We start from the raw sequence: 18,050 nt of genomic DNA, 5'->3' as shown, positions 1-18,050 counted from the left end.
CCCTAACTTGAATAGCTAAGTGGTAGCTAATAAAGTAAAGTGACAAGGAATGCTGTGTTCTCCCCCTAGGACTTTTTCCAACAATAAATGTCACACCTGGGCACTTAATTTAATTGTGTGAAAATGCAAAGCAGGTAAGGAGAAAGAACTCCTGTATTCAGAATTTCCCATCTTTTTTTCTGCTAGCTTATGATGAGTACCTCAAGGGCAACTATTGAGTACGTAGACTGATGGAGGGCATGAGACAAGTTCTGTCCCTGCAAGATCTGTCTGTCCCGGCTCAGACGTTCTTTCTGTCCTCTCCACTCTCCTCCAAGTCGAGCTCCTTGTGCATAAGGAGTGCAAACTCTTTCATTGTGTTGGGGCTCCCACCAACGCAAACTGTTAATAAATAATTACCTGCCTTATAACTGATGTAGGAAACAAGGGTCAGCTTTCAACTTTAATATTTTTATTTTATTTTTTCAGTAATTTGCATGACAGTACGTATAGACATAATGGGTTACATTTATGAGTTAGCTAATTTGCATCATTAACCTGTAAATAAGGCAACCAGACGCAAACTTTGATGGTACTTAATTAGTAAAGGAAAAAGATAATCACAAAATCAAAGTAAGTGTTGATTTTGTTCAAGGAGGTGTTTCCTGGTGTTTTTGTTTACAGTGAACATCATCCCGCATCTTGAGTTGATAAAGACAGCTTGTTTCAGGGTATTAGCAAGCTATATGGAATATAAGTAACATGAGAAAAAAAAAAAGAACTGTAACTTTTAGATATGTCTTCTCATTCCATATTCCCAAACATTAGTTTTTATCGTAAAATGTGCTATGTTAACTTAAAGCTTTAAACAATCACATCAAGCCTTTCCAACTTCTCAGTCAGAAGAAATCCTCATGTAATAAGCCTTATCATTCATTGTAGACTGGAAATGTCACTACGCTATTTCACCAATTCCAATGACTTGTTTTTGTTTTGTTCACATTGTAACATCTCTGAAATGATAACAAGTGTTGCAGTCAAGGGGGTCCACTCGAAGAAAATGTGGTAACACAATTGTGTTATAGTTGCTTGTACAACGGCCCATTAGGGGTGCACGAGCCTCAGGGGTGAGTGAGGTGGAGGTCTAAGGCAGGATGGCAGCAGCCTAACAGCAAGGGTGAGCAGTGGCCTGGTGATCACTGGGGGTCAGCAGCGGAGTAGATGAGCAACAGCAGATGTCCTAGACCCAAGGAAGCACAGACCGTAGAAGGGCGCCAGGAGCAAAGCCGTTCAGAAATCTAAGCTAAGCCGAAGCGTGCCCAGAAGCTGAAGAAGGTCCATGTCAGAGAGATAGGTAACAAATGTAGTTTTTAAGCGCCTGCCCTTTGAGATTAGATAAACCTGGCTTTGCACCCCAACCCTGTCAGTGATTAAGTGACTTGCTTAGTGTTACACACGTAATCTCTATGTGCTTCGGATCATCGTCTCCAAAATAGAAAAATGCAGAGCACGTCAGGGGGGTTTGGTAGAGACAAAACGGGATAGACTATGGCAGAGGACATTGCACAAATCCAGGTAACTTCTGAGTGTTCAACAAATGGCAGCTGCTTCCTCTTTTTCATATCATGTAGCAATTTTCTGGCCTTGCTTTTAAGCTTGCTTATTGTTTCTGTATTTGCAGAACTTAGTACAAATGAAGCTGGTTCAAATCCAGTAAGGAAAAGGCAGTTGGTGGTGCCTAACCGATGTGGGCAGCATTAGGCACAGGATCAGAAGGATTGTTGGAGAGGTTCTTCCTAGCAATGAAGACTATCTGTCCAGCCTCCAAGGAAATACCTAACAGAGGTTATAGAGTAGGCGTCCCCACTCACAGATGACTTACTGGGACTATTGGGTGGTCTGATTACATGATGCATTATGTTTCCATTTAACAATAATTCCTGTGCCAGACTAATTTTTCAGTTTTGGGATGTAATTATCCTTTTATCCAGGCCCTCTGCTTCTCTTTTACTATCATTATTGTCTTCTCTGTGCTCTTTCATGGGTTTCTCCAATGGGCCTGTGGTTGGTAGTGAACTGCAATGAAAGTTAGCCATAAAGGCTAGGTAGCAAAGAGGGAAGGCTGTGGTCTAAGGTGAGTTCTTAAATTATTATTGATAATTCGTGAGATTTTTTTCCCTCTGTTGGTATGGATAGTTGAGACTTGGCTCAACATGTAAGTACAAAGAGGCCATTTTTGTTGTTTTCTTTTTACAAAATACAGTAGTTTGAAAATAACCTCATTGTGTGGTGTCAGTGAACGTAAATTACAACTATTCAGATTGACCATAAAACCAAAACAGATGTTAGAATAGCTTGTGGTTTCAATTCTTCTTTGAACTGTAGATATTGCTGTAATCAACAGGAATTTCTGAATGTTTCTGGAGACACAAAGATATATGTGTAGACTGAAACATTTTCATTCTTGAAGACTTACTCCTAACTGAGACTTACAAAATATCACCTCTAGACACAATTTTTGGTCTGGCTGCTTTAATGAGAAGTAAAATATGGCTGAAGACCACCAACCAACATTGACCTTAAGTGACATTTTCTGTGATTTATGCTCCAAACAAAATTATCATTTTTCCTGGTTTTATCAAAGAAGATAGAAATGCATTGGAAAGGGGTCTGAAGAATTACAAAAATATGTTATGGACTTTGCCTAATGACTGCCAGAATGAATTCACTTTCAAATATACCCAGTGTCTTAAAAGACTTAACTTTGCCATGTTGTCCATGTTATATTAATCTGGTCCTATTTCTAGTCAGTTTGATAAAGACTGATTAGCTGTTCACCAAAGCTGTTTCCCTTCTTTCCAGACACACAGTTCAACTTCCTAGCCTCCTTTCCAGTTAGCTGAGGCCATATGCCTGGATTCCAGCAACTAGAATGTGAACAAATTTGATGGATGCTACTTCTAGTCCCAATCCATAGAAATCTCTCATTGGTGCTCCAATAGATTGCCTTCTTCTGTCTCCTGGAAGGGTGTAGACACCCAGGGAAACTTCATAAGCTACTCTTTGAAGGTGAATGAACAACAAGATAGAAGGAACCTGGGTCCCTGAATCACCAGTTGGAGGAAAGTCACCATGAATATTCACTTTATACTCAATGTGAGTGAGAAAAAAAAAAAACTTAGGTTGTGTTAAGCAACTGATATTTTTCAGCAGCAGCTAGCAAACGCTTTTAAAATCTAGCAAGCAAGGAAATGAAGGAAATAAGAATGGTTATCAGAGTCTTTAGGATTTAAATTTTACACACCCAGAGTTCTCCTTTCCTTCGAAGATAATGCTATTAATAATCCTTATCATTTCTATAAAGACAAGGCTGAGTTTTAGGTACTGATGGATTTTATCCTCTCTTCTTAGCTAGAATTACTGCCCTGGGATTTAAGGGAGTCAAGAGATTGAACCTAGCACGTTCTCATTCAAAGATAAAAATGTGGCTGGAAGAAGGCAAGTTTCCAAGAAAAGCATCTGTATATGCAGAACGGACTTTACCTACTGTGTCTCGAGAATCCTGCTATAGGTTAAACAGCCAGTTCTGATCATTTGGAATTACACTACCTGCTCCCCAGTCTACACACACACACACACACACACACACACACACTTTTGCCTCCTATCCATCAAAATGGTCCAATAATAAGAGTTAACTCTCTGGTGGAAACAACAGGTTCTATATCAGAACATGATTTTATTTTTGTTTTTGTTTTTGTTTTATCCAAAAGAGAATCTACTGAAGATGTCCATAACCAAGTGGATGGTGAGTTTATAAGTTTGGATAGTGGTTATGACAGAGTGTAAGAATACGTGCGAATGAAAATCTATTCAGGTAGAAAGGTAAAGGCCTGATTCCTGGGATTGTAACAAAGATGAGACAACTGTGTGTGTGTATGTGTGTGTGTGTGTGTGTGTGTGTGTGTGAAAGAGAGACTGAGAGAGAGAGAGAGAGATATGTGTGAGTCCTGTAATTTTCATGTCTAAGACAAAGCTTTCCATCCCAGTGGTTTCCCAGAAACTAACAGTTAGAATAAAAGTGTAGTACTTTTTTCTTTCAAATAGAGAAAGAGCCACTACTTTTTCCATCAGAGAAACTTAAGGTTTAATCCCAGCTTTTTTACTTACCAGTTGCATTATGACTGTTACAGATGCTCTCAGAGAGCTGGAAGGGGAGGAAGCAACTTAGCACCTACAATTAATGAATATCACAAATGTCCTTCCTTCCTTCCTTCCTTCCTTCCTTCCTTCCTTCCTCCTCCTCCATCTTCTTTTCTTCTTTTTCTTTCTCTAGCTAACTTCTTCTTCTTCTTCCTCCCTTTCTCAATGCCCCTCCCAGGTAATGGACTATTCTCAGTTACTATGACTCACAGAGCACACCTAGTGCAGTGGTCAAGGAGACCAGGAATGGGACTTGGAGGAACTTGGTCCAAGTCCTTGCTCTACCACTATGTGGTGTAACTTATTTAACTTCCAGAACTCAATTGCCTTGTTTTACGGAGGAAATTAATATCTGCTAACCCCACCTAAAAGAGCTAATGTGAAGATTTAGAAAGATGATGAATGTAAGAGCTTTTACTTTTGCTCCTGTAGTTGCTAAGAAAATAAAGGTCAGATAAAAACTGCTCAATTCTTGCAGATGGTTCTCACAGAATTCTCTCATGTGTGAACACAATGTAATCTATAGCTTTATCCAATCACTATGTTGTACATTTAAAACCAGTGTAACAATGTGTGTCACTTAGACTTCAATAAACAAAAAATAAATAAAAACAATAAGAGAAAAGAAAAAAAGAAAACTGTACAACTCTCCACTGGTAGGATTATGAATAGAGGTGAACTTTTTAGAAAACAAAAGTTCTTTAAAAAATTTAAAAAGTTTATTCCCTTGACCATTTCTGTGAATCATCCGAAGCAAAAGTGAAAAATCTTTAGGTACAAAAATGTCCATTTGAGTGCTGTTTATAATAGAAAATACTTCCATATAAAAGTCAAGAATAGACTATAGAATGTAGGGCACAACCACTTGATATCCGTATGCAATGTGTTTCAAAGAAAATGTCATAATATGGGGAAATGCTAATGACATAAAGTTAAGTAAAAAAATGCAGAATGCAGAGGGAAAAAATTTCTGACTCTTTTAAAACCTACTTATTAAAAAGGATTGGAGGAAAAGCAAATAAGTTGATGGTGTTTGTGTTCAGATAGGAGTTTTTTAAAGTTTATTTAGTGTGTGTATGTGTGTGTGAGAGAGAGAGAGAGGGAGAGAGAGAGAGAAAGAGACAGAGACAGAGAATGAGTGGGGGAGGGGCAGAGAAAGAGGGGGAGAGAAAGAATCCCAGGCAGGCTCCACATGTCAGTACAGAGCCCAATTAGGGGGCTCTATCTTACGAACCCTGAGCCAAAAACCAAGAGTCAGACACTTCACCCACTGAGCCACCCAGGCTCCCCTAGATGGAAGGAGTGGTTTTTTTTTATTTCTTTTATTATAAATAATGAACATGAGTTGCTTTTATAATTAAAAAATATATATAAGTTAAAATAATACAGAAGCACAATTTTCCTAACAGTATTCCACAAACAATTTTCTCAGAATATTTCTTATGAAATAACACAAATCTTAATAATATGAAATATTAGGTAAGTTACATTCAAGAAGCAGAATAAGATAGTATTTTTTTGTTATTTTATAATTTAATAGAATGAAAATTAGTGAGGTTCAGCTATGAGTGTAGATGTTAAAGAGTGAACTGAATCATAATGAATTCTGAACACCCAGCAGTATTGTCAACAAAATTGTATTTATCTCTAGGGACCAGAGCAGCCAAATAATCATGTTTGTATTCAGTTTAGTTTGGGAACCTTTATGTCTCGTTGCGGTGGAAACGATTGCACATTCTAACTGGTTTCAGATTATGAACATAGCTTGGGTTCCTATTAGGACCTCTGATATTTCTCTAGCCAAAGGTATAAATGTTATGTTGGTAAAATAAGAAGAAACAGTGACAGAGAAAACTCCATTGTTTTTCCTAAATTTAGAAATAGTTTTACCTCTACATTCCCAAGTGTTGCTGGTGGGTTGTGTTCTAATCTTATATCCACTCTATGAAGCAATACTAATCATTCAGTTTACAAATGCAGAAGCCAAAGCTCACAGAAGTTGGAAAACTCATGCAATATTATACAACCAGTAAATTACAGAACAGTAATTTCTCCAGTTCTGTCTGGCCATAGTGGCTATTTTCTTTCTCTGCATGGGGACTGTAAAACAAAAGCTACTGGGCTTGGACTCAGACTGCCTGGGTTCTTGGGTAAGTTACTTTATCTTTGTTCTTTAGTTTCCTCATCTATAAAATGGGTATAGTGAAAATAATAACTGCTTTGCGAGATTGCCCGAAAGCCAGAGATAATGTTTGTGACCCACTTGATGTACAGTGAACAGAGAATAACTAGCCCTCATTATTACACCTCCCAACATTGAGAATCTGAAAGACACCAGCTTTAGAGAGATTGACGTGAAAAAGTAGGGTGTGGCAAAGAATGCAGCGTGTTCATCAGACCCCAATTCTTCTCCTTCTTGAAAGCATTGTAGAACGTATTCCCAACTTCCCTGCAGTGAGGTGAGGTCATCTGACTGAGTTCTGGCAAGTGGAATTTGGGTGGAAGTGACACACTTACTTCTTGGCGTGACTCATAAAAACCAGTATCTCACTCAATCCCTTGCCTTCTCGCTAAATGCAGGAGATGGAAGGCTCTAGATCTCTGAATGGCTGAATAGTAGACACCTCTCTTTACTTCATCACAGTTTTAGATTAAGCAAGAAGCCACTGATATTTTAAACAGCATTAGCCCACCTGATCAATAAGAGGTTTTTAGTTCTGTCAACAGAGTTGACAAATGTGACCTTTGTCACTTTAGGAGATTTTAGTGAGAAATAAGTGAAATGGATGATGGACTGAAAGCACAGAGCTGAGTAGGAACCTGAGAGACTGAATTTGGTTATAATAGGCACAAAGAAAGAATGAATGGGCATGTAGTTCTGTAGAAACAGGACTTAGAGCTTCTCAAGAAAAGGAATGCTCAAAAAAAAGCATGAAGGAGAAGACATGAGGCTAAAGAGCTTAGAGAAGGGGGAGTGAGACATCCAAATTTTAGCAAACGTGTGACAGAATAATACAGAATTATTGTAATAAGGTAAGTGAAACCGAAAAACAGAAGTAATAGAAGAAGGCAGACATTTTTGTGTGGAAACTATTTGTCCAGCAGCATTCCTCCACCAGATTCCCAGGAGAGAATGTGGAGAAATTACTAAGGAACCAAAGGAAGATGGCTTGCCAGAAATAAAGCACTAGAGTCAGAAGACCTTGCAGCCATTCATGGTGCCAGCCCCTCACCCCATCACCAATGTGATTCAGCGGGTGCCTGTTCACTCCCACTCATCATCCTGGGTGTGATGTCCCAGCATACCCTGGCCACACCATCCATCCTAGCAATGCCATGGCTGTCACTCCACCTGTCCCTTCCTATGTCACATGAGCACTGCATCCTGAACCAGCAGCCTTATGTTCCTATGGTAATCCTCCCATATGCCCTGTAGAGAGGGCCTTTCTCACTACTATCTCTCCATCTCACACACTTCTTTGTCTCCTTCTTGACTTTCGATGGGTTTTGTGTATGTCTGGGTCTGAGGCTATGTGTGCATGTAGTCTATGAGTCCTGTAGCCTCTTTCAGCTCTGTAGACCAGTGCTCCTCAAAGTTTAGCTAACATAACAATCACTGGACTCTTCATGGGCTCCTTTTCCAGAAATTCTGATTCAACAGGTTGGGGATGTATGTATCAGAATTTGCATTTCTTCTTTTTTTTAATGTTTATTTCTTTATTTTGAGAGAGAGAGAGGGAGGGAGAGTATGTGTGTAAATCCACATGTGAGCAGGAGAGGGACAGAGAGAGGAAGAGAGAGAATCCCAAGCAGGCTCCTAGCTAGCATGGAGCCCCAACTGGGGCTTGATCTCACAACCACGAGATCATGACCTGAGCTGAAATCAAGAGTTGGACGCTTAACCAATTGAGCCACCCAGGTGCCCCCAGAGTTTGCATTTTTAATAACGTTCCTCATTCATGCAGATTTTGCTGGTCCAAGAACCACACTGGGAGTAACACTGACATTGAGGACTCACTCCATCAACTATACTGAATCTATCCCCTTTCCTCCCCGGTGGCCACTGCCCCAGGCCTCCATCACAGGAGTCCTAACTGGGCCACCAGCACTTCCTATCTCTCAGTATAATAATACATGACACGGAATGTAAGACTAACTGCTACTATAGGAATGACCTTAATTCAATCTAATTCATATTTATGAAGCACATCATCCACAGCCTTCGGTTATTTCAGTAATAATTATATACTACTTTAATTATTAGTGATAACAAGTTTTCCTCCCCACACCACAGTGGGTCAAGCCATCTTTGCCAAGAACCATCTGGGACTTCTTTGCTCTACATTTCTCCCACTTCCTTCCAAATACCTCAAAAAATCTTAACAAAAACTTTGTGTCTTTATACATCTCCAGTGATCCTCAACCTAATTGCACATTAAAATCACCAGGGAGCTTTTCAAAAAACACTGGTTCTCGGGCTCCAATTAATTTAGACGCTGAAAGTACTTTTTAAAGCTTCCCAGATGGTCTGATGTGCAGCCAAAGTTAGGAACCCCTGCTTTAGTTCTTTGTTCTGAAGCATCCTTCCCCTCCCCCCCCCCATTTTTCATGAATTGGAATCCTACTCATTCTTCAACTTCGTATTCAAATATCACCTCCTCCATGAAGGCTTTTCCAAGCGTCTTTCCTCCTTGGTCAATATGGATTCCCCACACTGTGCTCCTAGAGCATTGATTTAGCATTTCACATGTTAATTTTCTGTTTCCCCAGAAAGATTGTGAATTCCCTCATGCAAGCTGTCTCATATATCTTTTTTTAATCCCTAAAGCTTAAATTCTATTTGTTGAATTAAATTTAACTGTTCAGGAAGTGGAACAGAAGTACTATTAACTTCCTCCTCAAAAACATTTAGAGTAACGGATTCTTAATTAGTTAGTGGATCATAGCTGGTTTCAAAAATAAAGCATTCCATGATGTTAATACACTCTCCTTCTTCAGAATAAGCCTCAAAACCTTAAGGCAAAAGGACACCTCCTTTCTTCTCTTGGTGAGGGGTAAGAGGACATTTACCCATAGTTCCCTGTTAGACAAAATGTGGTCAGGGAAGCAGCACCCCAGCAGCATTGCCTGGGAAGTTTGTTAGAAATGTAGAATCTCAGTCCCCATTCTACACCCACTGAATCAAAATCTGGTTTTAACTAACTCTTATGCCACTCATGTGCACATTAAAGTTGGAGAAATACTGCCATCCACTTTCTCCTCCAACTTCTCTTACCCTTTCTGTTTTACTCTGCAAAACTGCTTTCACTATCTGGAGATTTCCCAGTGGAATCTGTGAATCATTATTCTGCAAAAGCATGCCGTTCATCTACTTCAGTGATTCTAAACTCTAACAACATCTCAAAATCACCTGGGGTGCTTTAAAAGGTATTGATACCTTGGCCCCCACCCCTAGAAATTCTAATTCAGTTGGTCAAGGAGATCTGGGCCTTGGTATTTTTAAAATCACTGATCTAGTCATTTTTCCTATCTTCAAGAAGAAATTCTCAAACCAGCAATTTTATTCTCTTGTATGAATTATAATACTCCTATTAATTCATAAGGGGGATATTCTTTAGTTTTCCTTGATGTCTGCTCCCAACATCTGATGACCCCTTTGTCAAAAAATTGGAAAGCTTGTCCATAGAAAGTTTTTATCCCCTTGATAAGAAGCACTTCTAAGATGATCACTCTATCAGGGACCAAAGGAAAGACTAATTTGGGCATCAAACCAAATTCAATCCAGTATGAATCTGGCAATTGCAATACTTTGATCTTTCCAAGATATATATTTTTTACTAAATAGAATTGCTTTTACCGTGTCTTCTTCAACCTTGTTTGGTATTTTCTTTTTCTAAAACATGGGCCAAAGTTGCCCAAAGTTAGGAATAAAGTCTTTAGCAAACCGTGAGAAGTTACACAGAATGGTTAGTATTATATATCAGTGACCAAAGGAAAGTGCTGGCTGAGAAGTCTTTCATTTTATTCTGACCTTCATCTTCATAATTTTTCCTTTTCCTCTCCTTGACCTTCCTAGAGAAATAAACATGTAGGAGATTACCTCTGTTTGGGATGGGTAAGAGGAGCACCTTCTGAAATGCTGACATGATAAAGGCTCTAAGCAAGACATTTCACACAACTCTTAGTGAATCATAGGGAACTCACAAGAATTCCTTAAGCCTCATGAAGATTATTAATGCTCTATTATGTTCTGCAAACCTGGGGCAAGAATTGGAGCCAAATTTGCCGACTGCTTTGGCAGATTTATGTCTACTCCTGAAATGAATAACATACACAGTATTTTAGAAGTGAATTCTATGTAAGGTCCGTCACAAAGCACATGAAATCACTTCATAATAGGCTGCAACACAGTTAAATCTCCCTTAGGCACTAGGAGCCTCCTTTAATTATTTTTTAGATACAGCCCGTGATCCTGGAATTAAAGGCTGAATCCCAGGCTGAACTTTGATTTTGTTCACTCATGCAGGCTGAACTTTGATTTTGTTCACTCATGTTTTTTGTGACTTTTTTTGCCTCACTTTTTTTATTGAGACATAACTGATACACTCCCCCACTTTCTTAGATGAGCCAAACCCCAGAACCAAAGGATGAAAATTCCATTGGAAAGAAAATGTGCATTGTTTTTATTTTGTTTTGTATTATAAGCTACATTCCAATGTATTGTCTCTAAACTAAAGAAATTTACATAACTGTAGAGGTTCATCTTATGAACATTTAATATAAAATCCAAAGAACATCCATCTCATCAGAATAAATAATCAAAATTACTCACCCAACATATGTATTCCTGTCAGATTTTGTGACTATTTTTACTATATGGATAGTCATTCTTAACTTGATGTTAAGAAAAAGAATTGCAGGGGTGCCTGGGTGGCTCAGTCAATTGGGCGTCCAACTTTGGCTCAGGTCATGATCTCAAGGTTCATGGGTTCAAGCCCCACGTTGAGCTCTGTGCTGACAGCTCGTAGCCTGGAGCCCGCTTTGGATTCTGTGTCTCCCTCTTTCTCTGCCCCTCTCCCGCCCATGATCTGTCTCTCAAAAATAAATAAACGTTAAAAATTTTTTTAAGAAAAAGAATTGCAATTTGCTATTACAGATATGCTATTAAATTAAATTGCAATGTTAAGAAAAATATTGTGAGTTGTTATTAAATTAAAGATCAGGGGCGCCTGGGTGGCGCAGTCGGTTAAGCGTCCGACTTCAGCCAGGTCACGATCTCGCGGTCCGTGAGTTCGAGCCCCGCGTCAGGCTCTGGGCTGATGGCTCAGAGCCTGGAGCTTGTTTCCGATTCTGTGTCTCCCTCTCTCTGACCCTCCCCCGTTCATGCTCTGTCTCTCTCTGTCCCAAAAATAAATAAACGTTGAAAAAAAAAAAATTAAAAAAAAAAAAAAAAGATCAAATCACAGTGGTTCAGCTCCAAGTTAGAATGACACTCTCCTTTAAAACCTATGTTTTCTTCTAAAATTGCTGAATGGAACTTTTCCCCGAGCATTCTAAAGTCCCTTATCAATTCAAAAATATCCTCCCTGACATGGCCTTTTATACTCCAACCCAGCTCTCAGAATAGCATTCCCCCTAGAAGACAGACTTCTTTTGAAGCTGTGGCATCCTGTCTCTTTGACCAGATTGGTTAGCTTATTAACTGTTGACCAGTGAGCCTTTCTCTCACATCTGGCCTTAGTCCAGCATGGGTCTGGTGGGGCACACTGACTTATTTATTTTGAGACAATAGTACATGGATGTCAGTCCTCCATTGATTTCCATAACAACTCCACCAGGTTGTCTCAAAAATGTGTCCAGTGCACGTGAGAACTTCCAGTTTCCAAACATTCCGTTTTCTTACCCCATCCCATCCCTCACCAACTTGTTCTTATTCTTTGTGATCAGAAGTGAGGAAAACATCCAAAGTCAGGACCTCAGAATACCCCTTTATCTGAATGTTCCCCATTCAAAATCACAAAGTTCTGATAAACAAAACCTGTTTCCCAGGGTCTCTTCATTTAGCTAAACCCTAGCTAAAATCCAATGAACTACCTGTCAGAGGCCAATCCAGGTAGAAAAATGAACTACAGTCCAAAATTTTTAGAAAACAGAGTATCTGTTAAGAAATCCATGAATTCACAACTTTGCTGCTGCTTTTCGCTTTATGCTTTCAGGACAGAAAGTCTAAGAGACTTTTGAGGAACTTCATCTTGTTCCTTTTTTGCCACATTAGTCTCATGGTTTCCAAGTCAATCAAAGTGCCCAAAGAGCAGCAAATACAAGGCATTTTATAATACACATGGATTTCTCTCTATGAATGTGCATAACAGCCAATAATCAAATGTCCATATCTTTTTTTAAAGTTTATTTATTTAGAGAGAGAGAGAGAGCAGGGGAGGGGGAAAGAGATGGTGGAAGAGAGAATCTCAAGCAGGCTCTATGCTGTCAGCCTAGAGCCTGACATGGGGCTCAAACCCAGGAGCCATGAAATCCTGACCTGAGCCAAAGCCAAGAGTCGGACATTTAATTGACTGAGCCACCCAGGAGGCCCTCAAATGTTCATATCTTACCTGGGATCTCCATGTTAGAAGATACTCCTCTTCCTGGTGATAGTCACTCTGGGCAAACCCCTCAAATTCCATGCTGGCCTCCTTTGGTCTATCCTGGCCAGCTAACAAAGCTTACAGAATGAGACGGAAAGAGAATAGGGAACCAATGCAGCAGCCTAAAGCTTACCACTGCCACCACCAAATAGGTATTGGTAACTTTGCCCAAAGTATTCACAAATCCCTGATCCTAGTAAGGGTGATGACAGCTTTGAGGCTAAATAAGCCTGAACACGTGTGTTGCTTCTGTCACTTGGGACAGTAGCTCCTGTTTGTAGTTTACAATGATACCGATGTCTCTTACCTCATGACCCACCTCCAACTGCTCCCCCTGCTGCGCTTTCCAACCACCACTGACAGTTTGGCGCCTCAGCAATTGCCACCATGAGGCCTCCACACTTGTGTTTGGTATTCCATGCTGCATGTCTCAATTTATTTTTAGGGAAAATGAGTCCGACCACCGAATTCCAGTCTGGCATTTACCTCTGGCTCTGACAGGTGAAAGTGGTAGCTAATTAGAAAAGTGTTAGATAATTAATTACTCCTTTGAATTAATTAGACTGATTAACAAGTCTGTTTCCAGTGCAAATTCTGTCAGCCAATGGTCTCAATCACTAATGGTGCCAGGTAATGCCAGCCAAGATTTACGGGCCCCGTGTAACATGTCGCAGGACATTAGGGCAAGAGGTCATCATGTGGATGACATGCGAAATAGTTTTGTGGAGTCTACGAAAGCAGAGTACCGATTCCTGTCTTCTGGAGAGTCTTCAATTATTTTCCCGTTTTCAATCTTTTCAAGACCCAATCCTACTCTTCTGGTAGGTTGTTCCTGGATGATTGTTTTAACTGTGTTGCAATAGGCCAATCATCTGAATGGCAGTGGATAAACTTTCCATTTTTAGAAGCATGTACACAGACCACACAAGGTAAGTGCAGGCCGTCATTGGCTGTTTTACAAACAAAGGCCGTGTGCCAGGCAGAGCCCCACGACTCAGCACGACCTTGAGGTCAGTATGCTTGTTTTCTCTCTGCCAGATCCATGCTCCATGGTGTCTGGCCTCAGACAAAACCCTCGATTTCCCACCATCTTCCTCCACAGTGTCAGCATTTTTATCTTCTCGCTCCCATAACAATTCTCTGTCTGGCTTAATTTCGCCACTACACCTTTAACGTGGAGAGAAGAAATCAGAGTCCTGGTGTGCAACTGGAGGACATTGGGGTCACTCTCCGTTTGATTCGCTTTCTGCTTAATCTGTGAGGTGGTGTAGACATAGAACCACACCGACACCGCGAAAACAGTGTCCGTATCACTCTGGGGAGGGCTCTAGGTAGGAATTGGGGCTTCCAGAACCTTGCCGTAAAGACTGGGCATCCACCTCAAGCCGGGCCCTGGGCTAAATTCTGAGAACACAAAGAAGATGAGATGCATGGCATCTGCCCTAAAGGCATTTATACTCTAGTGGGAAAGAGAGATGAGCAGGGTTATCCTAGTTATAAAATATATACTTTAAAAGTTTACACTTAAGGGATTGGCATCTTGACTCTTTTAACAAAGAGTACAGTCAAATTGTGCTGCTAATCACAAGACATTGCAGGGCTTATCAAAATATTTCTTAATTCATCACACACCATAAACTTAATAGAACACGAGTTTAAAAGTAGCTTATAGTCTTCCCTTCTCTCAGTGCAGTTGGTGAATTTTTATATATACATATTTACAGTCTAATTTTAGACCAAACAGCCCCCACCTTTGGGCCCACCAGGCCGGGTCTGCCTCCTTGAGACCATGCCTCAGTGCTCTTTTCTTTTCTTCCAGACCAACACTTTCTGCCCTGGGCTCAGAGTCTCTTCTCTGAGAGTGTCTCTCCATGAAGCACCTTTGGATCCTCTCAGTTTACCTAAGGCTGCACAAAGCACTCTTGTCTGGGAAACCATTACACACACAGGCAAACACACAACCCCAGAGCCACCCTCACAGCCTGTGGGAGATGGGTGGCAATGCACAGCAAAGTCCCCACGTCCACACCTTTCTTTCTTCCCTCTTTCTGCAGCGGGTCCCTCGTGGTGAGGATGGGGTAACAAAGAGTGCCTGTCTCCCTGCCATCCCACCCCACTCCACTATTTGGCCCAGGGTACCATCAATGGCTTTCAAGAGCTCAAAAATGTTTCAGTTATCCACTCAGATGCTAAGCAGTTTATTTTTTCATTTATTCATTGAACAAATATTGACTGAGCACACATGATGCTCCAGGAAGTCTAGGAAGTACCAGAGATACGGTTATGACTAAGACAGCTCCTGCTTCTCTGATTTCTTCCACAAAAACTTTGACGTTGCATAAACAGAAAAGATACAAGTTACCACACTTCTTATACTAACCTTCCCCATGTCAAACACAGGATTAAGTGTATCTTCATCATTCCATTTTTATTCTTTTTATTTTTTAAATGTTTATTTTTTTATTTTGAGAGAGTGAGAGCAAGCTGGGGAGGGGCAGAGAGAGACAGACAGACAGAATCTGAAGGAGGCTCCAGGCTCTGAGCTGTCAGCACAGAGCCTGACACAGGGCTCAAACTCACAGACCATGAGATTGTGACCTGAGCTGAAGTCAGACGCTCAACCGACTGAGCCACCCAGGCACCCCTATACAGTGTTATATTCTATTCTTCATACCTAATAACTAAAACTTATTGAGTCTTTGGATCTTTCCTGAAGTGTTTACCTTCCAATACATAGACTGTAGCTGCCTCAAATCCTTTTTGGAAGAGGGGAGGTACAAAAAATAAACAATTGTTTCCTTTATCATATAGACATGTTGCAGCTTAACATTTGCACACATATGTGCAAGGAAAATGCATCTTATTTTCTATTAGCCATCCAATCTCTCCCACTATGCCTACCATCCTGGAAGTTGGGGTAGAGGGTGGTGACTTTAAACTTGCCAATCAGAAGCATCTTCCTGTCTTTGTTTTGGACAGTCTCATTTAGGCGGCTTGTTCTCTTTCAAGTACACATTTTCCTCCCTCTGCCCACTGCTCCCATCTGATATAACACACAGTGAATGGAGTGGATGGGGAGGGGCTTACTTGGTTTCTTGACAGTAAGGAAGAGAAGGGCTCTGGGGTACATGTGCTCAGCTCCTTGTCCTGGGAGGTGGCAGGTCAGGCACTGTCCATTGCATTCTTGTGACAAACCTGTAGCTACTTGGGTTGGTCTGAATGGGGTGACTGAAATGCATGCAGCTAGGCCCATCCAGCAGTAATGGGACATTATGCTGGCACCCACCTCTGAATTCTGTGGCTTGTCTATTCATCTCCAGCCTCAAAGTCTCCTTTCCTTGTGGCCTCTTTGTTCAGTTCCCATACCCGACAGCCCACTGGTATCTGGGAACTTCTGCTTCCCTTTGTGAGAGCAATCAGAACTTTGATGCCCCTGTATGCCAGACATAGCCCTTGGTGTTGTCTTGGGCTGTCTCTCTCAATTCTTCTCTGTCCACCATTGGTGCACTAATGTCCAATACCATGCTGGATGGAGATTCTCCTGCAGACTTGAAACCTCTCCTGGGCTACATCAAAGGATGCAAACTTCTGGCTCCAGTGTCCTCAGGCTGACCTATGCCTAGTTGGATAGTTACATGGCACTTTCTCCCTGGCATTCATCCCCAGAGGTAGATGGTGACCAGGTACCCTGTATGAACTTCTTGCCCTACTTCTTCTCCCTGCTCCCACCCCCACAATTCTCATCACAAGGAGGTGAGGTCCTCTTTGTACCTTTTCTACCTGACCAATGTGAGATACCCTTATATCATATACTGAATGCTTCCTGGCTTCTGGCAATCCCCATATTCAAGTTCACTGGACCTAGCTTCTATGTTAATTAAAACAAACATTTTTAAAATCTTATTGTTCCTCACACTGCCTCCCTAGGGACTCAAATTTCCTGTTAAAAGAGTTCTAATTTCCTCCTTTAATCTCCTTTAATTCCCATTGCCCAGCAGGTAGGTAGGAATGTGGACTATGAAAATGGTCATGTAGGCAGAAAGGAAAGAAAAGCTTGGCAATATGTTTCAAAACTACTATCTCTGTAAATGTTATAAGTAATAAGAATTGAATCCCTAGCACAAAGGCCAGGAGTACCAGTGTTTGTATTTTTCCTTGGAGCACTTATCCATCCACAGTTCTGTTAGAATGCTGTACTCAAACCTTATGACACTCTTCCAGACAAGACCATGCAGAGGGGCAGTGGATGAAGCCTGTGTCATGAGCGGAGTCACTTGAAGGGGACTCTAGTGGAGGATGACCCACATTGAGACCATGGAAAGGGTGACTGCATACCCGAATCCTTGCAGAGGACTGAAGCCTCCTGTTTTCAGTCCCATAGGATTCTAGAGTTACTTTGTTTTAAAAGTTCAATAATTGTGTATGAGATTAAAAATACAAGAAAAAAAGACATATTTTCCAGAACCCACAGAGCACTGACCTCTGGCATATTTATAAAGGTGAGATTTGCTTTAAGAAAATAATTGCTTCTTGAAACACAACAGAAAGCCTAGAAATAAGCCCAACATTCTATGGTCAGTTAACCTTTGACAAAGGAGACAAGAATATGCAATGAGAAGAAGACAGTCTTGTCAACAAATGGCGTTTGGAAAACTGGACAGCTACATGCAAAAGAATGAAACTGGACTACTTTTTTACACCAGACACAAAAATAAACTCACAATGGATTAAGGACCTAAATGTGAGGCCTGAAACCATAAAAATTCTAGATGAGAGCATAGGCAGTAAATTGTCTGACATAGGCCATAAAAACATTCTTTCTAGATATGTCTCCTAAGGCAAGGGAAACAAAAGCAAAAATAAACAATTGGGACTACACCAAAATAAAAGGCTTCTGCCGAGCAAAGGAAACAACCAACAAAACTAAAAGACAGCATACTGAATGGGAGAAGATATTTGCAAATGATATATCTGATAAAGGGTTAGTATCCAAAATATATAAAGAACTGATATAAGTCAACACACACACAAAAAAAACCCAAATAATCCAGTTTAAAAATGAGCAGAAGACATGAACGGACCTTTTTTTCAAAGAAGACATATAGATGGCCAACAGACACATGAAAATATGCTTAGCATCACTCATCAGCATGGAAATGCAAATCAAAACTACAATGAGATATCACCTGTCAGAATGGCTAAAATAAAAAACACAAGAAACAA

At 40.6% G+C, this 18,050-nt stretch overlaps 1 long non-coding RNA gene across 1 annotated transcript in view; it reads right to left on the bottom strand.

Annotated features, from left to right (window-relative positions):
- The window catches only part of LOC123598960, a 44,822-nt gene continuing 26,772 nt past the window's right edge, over nt 1–18,050 (bottom strand). The window contains exon 3 of the long non-coding RNA XR_006712898.1: nt 1–381. This is a non-coding gene — a long non-coding RNA (uncharacterized LOC123598960). The remainder of the gene's footprint in view (nt 382–18,050) is intronic.

Source organism: Leopardus geoffroyi, chromosome C1, assembly GCF_018350155.1.
Source record: "Leopardus geoffroyi isolate Oge1 chromosome C1, O.geoffroyi_Oge1_pat1.0, whole genome shotgun sequence".
NCBI lineage: Eukaryota > Metazoa > Chordata > Mammalia > Carnivora > Felidae > Leopardus > Leopardus geoffroyi.
Note: the sequence above shows the minus strand (reverse complement) of the source record. Positions and strands in the feature narration are given on the sequence as shown.